The sequence below is a fragment of the Citrus clementina genome, unplaced genomic scaffold, assembly GCF_000493195.1.
Source record: "Citrus clementina cultivar Clemenules unplaced genomic scaffold, Citrus_clementina_v1.0 scaffold_3, whole genome shotgun sequence".
Taxonomy (NCBI): Eukaryota; Viridiplantae; Streptophyta; class Magnoliopsida; order Sapindales; family Rutaceae; genus Citrus; species Citrus x clementina.
Window position 1 is genome coordinate 36,352,386 of NW_006262339.1, and position 6,859 is coordinate 36,359,244.

At 44.1% G+C, this 6,859-nt stretch overlaps 1 pseudogene; it reads left to right on the top strand.

The window, feature by feature from the left end:
- The first annotated feature begins 3,739 nt into the window (after positions 1-3,739).
- LOC18050121 lies at positions 3,740-5,431 on the top strand (annotated as a pseudogene).
- Positions 5,432-6,859: the final 1,428 nt, after the last annotated feature.

Below are 6,859 nucleotides of genomic sequence, written 5' to 3' on the forward strand. Positions count from 1 at the left end.
GCTGACATTGAGTTTGTGACAAGAGAGAGAAGGTGGGATACCCGGCATATCCGAGTGGGACCAAGCAAATACATCGTGGTGCTCACGTAAGAAGGTGATGAGTTTCTCTCTTTGTCCCTCCGAGAGGTTGGAGCCTACTTTCACTGTCTTTGTTGGGTCGGTGGCGCAAATTGAGACTGAAATAAGATCTTCAACTGGGTTACCCCGCTTTTCATCTTTCAATATTCGGGGATCCAAAGGTGCTTCAACTTCACATTTGGGCTCCACTTGGTCTCCGTGGGGTACCCTCGAGCTATCCCCTGTAACTGCTTCTACCCCCATTGGTGAAGACTCCAACTGTTTTCGTGGGTGGGCTACCTGAGGAGATTTTTTGAGTATTGCTCTCCGCCGTCTAGCAAGTGCTCGCTTTGAGGGGGAAGGTGTGGGCTGGCTGCCACTGGGGTACCCCTTCATTGGTGGATTGGAAGCTATTTGGTAAGTGACTTTGGAGGCCACGGAATAACATCCACGAGCCGATTGCTGATCCTCTTTAATGGTAAGAACTTCTTGGGCAGCCGGGACTTTCATTGCGAGGTAATGCATGGATACCGCCGCTTTAGTTGCTACTAAGAATGGCCTACCCAATATAATATTGTAGGCACCCGGGTGATCTACAATAAGAAAATCAATCATATGAACAACACGGTGAGGTACCTTACCAAGTGTAACGGGCAGCGTGATGATGTCTTTTGGCATAACCATATCTCCTACGAACCCAATAAGAGGCGTAGTATAGGGGGTGATCTTTGGCGACTCAATCAGTAGTTAATCCAAGGCGCTTCTGAAAATGATGTCAACGGAGCTGCCGGTATCTACGAGAGTTCTTGCTACCTTACCAGTGGCAACCTTCAACGTAATTACGAAAGCATCGTCGTGGGGGTACGAGATGCCCTCCGCATCTTTTTCTGTAAAAAGGATAGGCGGGGGATGGTGGGGTACCTTTTGTGTACCCCATTCATTAAGGTTGACTTCTCTGCTAATATTGGTGGTTATCGACAACGATCTACCATAGCCTTTGATAGCCCTCCTAGATTGACCCGCTAAAGTCGGTCCGCCCATGATCATCCGAACATACACGCTTTTCTTATGTCCAAGGGGTACCTCTCGTTCAGGACTGCCATCAGCTACCCGCTTGCCCTTATCCTGCTCCGCGGATTTCCGAGCTTCTCTCATGCCAGCAACAAATTCTTTGAGGTACCCGCTAAGAATTAAAGATTCAATTTCCTCTCGCAAGGTAAAACATTCGGCTGTGCTGTGACCAAAGTCCTCATGGAACTCGCAATACTTCAGGCTACGCTTCATGTTGGGGTACTTCTTCATTGGCTTAGGAGGACGGAGGAGGCCGCTATCCCGAATATGGTAGAAGATCTGCTCTGGGGATCGATTCAGTGGGTGGTAAGATTCGTACCGAGGCCTTGGTGGTGGCTCTCGCTGATCCAGTGGTGGCGATCTTGGAGGTTGGGGTACCCTTGAGGTACCCTGAGGGTTATACCCACGTCCCCGCAAGGCAGCCCGTGGAGGGCTCCGTGCTCGGGGTACCCGCGGTATCGGGGCCTCCACCCTCTTAGGTTTCTCCTTGTTCTTTGTAACATCGGCCTTATCTTCTTGGCGCTTCAATTGGCATTTTTCGTCCATCTCCACTTGCTGCAATGCCCGGGAATGGGCTTCCCCATATGAAAGTGGGCGCTTCTTTTGAAAAGAACGCCATAACTTGCCCAACCGTAAATTTTTCTCAAAATGGGTCAATGTGTATTGGTTTCCAAATGCTCCGGTTCGCAGCACCTCTTGGTGGAAACGACTAACATACTCAGCCAAAGGCTCGGCCTCCCATTGCTTGATAAAGGCAAGTTTCGAGGCTACCCTATCCTGAGTGGAAGCGTAGGAAAACTCTTTAGTAAATTCGGATAACAATTATTGTAAGGAAGATATGCTACCCGCTTTCAAAGAGCGAAACCAAGATTTTGCGGGGCCCGTGAGTGTGTGTGTAAACATCCTACACATGGCGCTTTCATCTACACCCTTGATAAGCATTTGGTCGCGGTATAGCTCAGCATGCTCCGAGGGGTCAGTGGTACCCGAGTATTGGGGTATCTGAGGCATGGCGAACGCCTCGGGGAGAGCTGCCGTCCGAATCTCCATAGTGAATGGCGATTGGTAGGTCATTGGCGTTGGAGCAGCTGTGATGTTTTGCTTCTCGGAGAGGAGCTTCACTTGGGCTTCCAGGTTCTCCATCTTTTCCACAAGTTCGAGGGGTACCCTCGGTGTACCCGATGATGTCGCCACCATTTGAGAAGCCCTTTTGGCGTTTAACTTCTCACGGAGATCCTTGTGGGTACGCCTTGCACGCCTCGTACCCTGGCTACTGCGGGAATTGCAAGAGGCGGTGGAAGGCTCGTCGCGGGAGCCCATGGTTTGAAACTTAGAACGGGTACCCGATGGCCTAGGCTTTGGCTTGCTGGCCTCGGGTACCCCTCTTCTGACCATAGCTTGGTCGTCCGTTTGAGGTGGTGGAGCTTCTAGTGTCACTGGTGGAAGTGAACTTTCGGGTGCCCGAGATCCGACCGCCCTAAGTATTGCGTGGGCAAGATCCTCAAAACGCTTGTGCGAAATAGGTTCTTCTTCTTGGCGAACACCCGTCGATTGCTTGACACCCTTACCCTTACTGATGCGGGCTACCCTTCTCGCGGGATCACTACCTTCACTGCTGCTGTCATCTCTCATCCTTGTAGGATCCCCCACTAAACCTTCGGGAGGTACGTCGGGTGCCGTGTATTGGAGTACACACAACAACTAATTTGGTAACCGTGGAGGAGGCTTTTTGTGCGTTTCCCCACAGACGGCGCCAATTGTTTTCAACTGATTTTGGGGTAGGAAAAGTCAAACCAATCTAGAATAATAAATTTATATTTTTGGGGGAGATGGGGTACCTCACTAGTTTATTGTGTGCTCTGCGGTGTATCTAAGATTTGGGGGAGGTGAGAAAGGGAGAGAGAGTGGTAACAATGGTGGAAGGTCAGAAACAAGAGAAGTGTCCTTCAAAATGAGCTTCACGCCTGCAAAACAGTGAAATAGAGGTTAGAGGTGAAGCCGGGGTACCCCAGCGTTCACACTCCGACGCTCAAGTTAGCAAACTCAAGCTTTTATGGTCAAGAGAGCTGGCTAGCCCTCTGTAAATTAGGGTTTAAGATTGAAGAAAACCTATTTTGTGGAGTGTGAGTGTTTTTTGGTGAATGAGAGCTTGATGAAGAATGAAACCTAGGCGCCTTTATATATGGAGTACCTCAGCTGCCACGTGGCATACCCTTTTTGGCTAACGTCCTTTTACCTCTTTATAATTTTTTGGGCCGTTATCTGCATGTTCGCGGCGTATCTCATCTTTTAGAAACGTGGCGCGCGCTGGAGAGTGGTCCGGGGTACCTCTGTAGTAGCTGTCGGGTAGGCGGCTGGGGACCACTGTCCTTGGGACAGTGTCCTTCACTTTTGGCAGAGGTAGCAGGCGGCTGTCCCCTCCTTTTGATACGACGTTCTTGATTCCTAATTCTGACAAAATCAAATAATATCTTTTAGGAGGCGGAGACGTTTCTCATGGCGGATATTTTCGGTGGATTCTCTTACATCCGCTTTGCCGGGTACCTCGAGTTACGTGGGGTACCCCCTATTACGCAGGGTACCCCTATTTGTATGGGGTACCTCTATTTGTATGGGGTACCTCAAGTCGTGCCGGGCACCTCGGATTATGCAGGGTACCTCCGATTGTGCTGAAATCATTCCATTGGCTGACACGTGGCGCTCTATTACCTTTCCTATTTTTCCCTCAAACAAGGTGCTAGATGATGCCATGGCAAAGCAGACGACTAATCAGTTCGTGAAGATGTGGCTATGCAAACTTCAGATCTTGGCTTGCGACATTGATTACTTGTTGGATGAGTTCCAAACGGAAGCTTTCCGGAGGATGTTGCTGCAGGATGATGATGTGATGTTCAAAATAAAAGAGGTCAGTGCTAGATTGCAAGATATTGCATCGCAGATAGACCTATTAGATTTGATAGCAATTTCTCGTGGAAAATCCAGAAAAGCTAAAGTTGAGATTGTTCTTTTTAAGTTAATCTTGTCGGCCGTGAGAGGTGTAGGTAGAAATCCAGCAGTTTTCAGTCCACTCCTCAAGAAAGCTGATGACTTAGCTTTCTTGGAAAATGAATATGCGCTCGCTTCTTTGGAGAAAATAGGATCAGGTGGGGAGGATAAGATGTTTACAAAGCTGAACTACCAAGACGCAAGGGAAAGATGATTGCTATTAGGAAGATTGTTCAGCCTCCGATGGATGCCACGGCGTTGGTTGAAGCAGATAGTAAGCTACTAACCGAGGAAATGATGCAAATTCGGTCAGAGATTGTCACCCTGGGTCAAATTAGGCACATGAATATTCTTCCTTTGCTGGCTCATCTGGCCAGGCCCGGCTGCCATTTGCTTGTTTACGAATTCATGAAGAATGGAAGTTTACAAGACATTCTGAATGATGTCTCACGAGGACGAAGACAACTAGACTGGCTAGCTAGATACAGGATTGTGCGAGGAATAGCTTCTGGACTTGAGTATCTGCATATGCACCATAGCCCTGGAGTAATCCATACAGATCTCAAGCCAGCGAAGGTACTTCTAGACCATGATATGGAAGCCAGGATTTCTGGGTTTGGTCTTGCAAAAGTTTTCCCCGACGCTCATACACATATCACAACTTCGGACGTGGTGGGAACGGCGGGATACATAGCCCCAGAGTATCAGCAGACGCTGTCAATTACTTACATGTGTGATATATACAGCTTTGGGGTGTTGCTAGCTGGTTTAGTGATGGGAAAACTCCCATCCGATGAAATAGCTTCTGGACTTGAGTATCTGCATATGCACCATAGCCCTGGAGTAATCCATACAGATCTCAAGCCAGCGAAGGTACTTCTAGACCATGATATGAAAGCCAGGATTTCTGGGTTTGGTCTTGCAAAAGTTTTCCCCGACGCTCATACACATATCACAACTTCGGACGTGGTGGGAACGGCGGGATACATAGCCCCAGAGTATCAGCAGACGCTGTCAATTACTTACATGTGTGATATATACAGCTTTGGGGTGTTGCTAGCTGGTTTAGTGATGGGAAAACTCCCATCCGATGAATTTTTTCTAACATACAGAAGAGATGAGTTTGGTTAAATGGATGAGAAATGTCATGACTTCTGAGAATCCTAAGCGGGTTATCGATTCGAAGCTCCTCGGCAATGGATATGAGGAGCAAATGCTTCTTGTTTTGAAGACTGCTTGCTTTTGCACTTTGGATGATCCAAAGGAGAGACCTAACAGTAAGGATGTTAGGTGCATGTTGTCTCAGATTCAGCAATAATTAACGATGTGGATTTTTTGAAAATGTACAAGAGTATAACAACATCACTTATGATGAACAATGCATGCTCTCTAATGAAGTTGTACAATTACGATCCCATCTGAGTTTTCACTTATCTAATCGATACAGAGCTGTTCAGGTCATTGTACAAAATAGAAACAATTTTCGAAATGCGGCATGCTTGCTATATTTCAGCAGTCATATGTTTCTGGCAACATATCAAGCCTTTCATTTTGCATAAGAAAAATAGCAAGAACACCTCGATGTTGGTAGTTCGTTCTATAAGCATATGCTAACACACATTGAGAGAGACAAAGAGTCCACCTTATAATACTTTTTTCTTTACTTTAATACTTTAAATAACCTTTACTTTACTTTCTTTTCTTTTTTTACTTTATTTCATTTACTTTTATTTTTTAACTCATTACGTTTAATGGCAGATTCATTCTGATAATATGTCAAATAAAAAGAAAAAAATATCGCACAATCAGATCACTCAAAAAATCAAATTTTTATTTCGTTTCAATTTGATTCTAAAAGTTAGAGCTCCTCGTATCTTTTCCTTTATGGATTTTATATTTTGGCTTTCCATATTATACATGAAGGATAAAGGTAAGAAAATTATGAAAGGCTAAAATTCTCAGCGAAGATAAGAGATCAAAAGTGGAAATCGGCGTAGAAACTGAAAAGCAGTAAAGTATCTCAAAGGGAGTGTGGTACTTATGTATGATTTTAGGAGTTTTATATTTTTATCTAATAATTACTAATTTTATCTTTTTTAAAAATTACTAAAAAAATCACCTCAGCACTCAATCCAAATCTCATTATATGATGTTATAATTTATTTATATTACAGTATTAATAGTGACATAAAATTTAATTAACTGTTCACATAGTTAATAGTTAGTTATGATAATGTTTTGATTTTAATTATTTCGAATTGTTTTCCCTGTTATTGTACCGGTTAAACACATTTTTTAAGATTATATACTAAAAAAGAAACAAGTATAACTTTTTTTAATATTTATTTTAACATTAACACAACTCAATTTTATGTATCATCTTATTCTTTTTTTTTCACCCAAAAAAAAAAATTTTAAATTAATAAATATTACGACTGAGCTGCCGTGGAAAACCAAAATCATTTCCAAATATTTAGAAAAAAATTAAAAATGTTCCCGCATACACCAATTGTTTGGAAGTCCTCAATAGCAGTAAAAATTTAGTGGTGTGCTTTACTCTTGAGAAAGCGGCACAATGAACCACAAAACTCTACCATATTTAGGGTTAGTTTGGGATTACGGAGGCTAATGAAATAAGTTGTTTGTACTGTTCAGATGAAATAAGCTGCTGATTAAAAAAGTTATTTGGTGTTTTGTAAATTGTATTGTTGTGGTTACTGTGAATTTGAAAAGTATAGTGTATGCG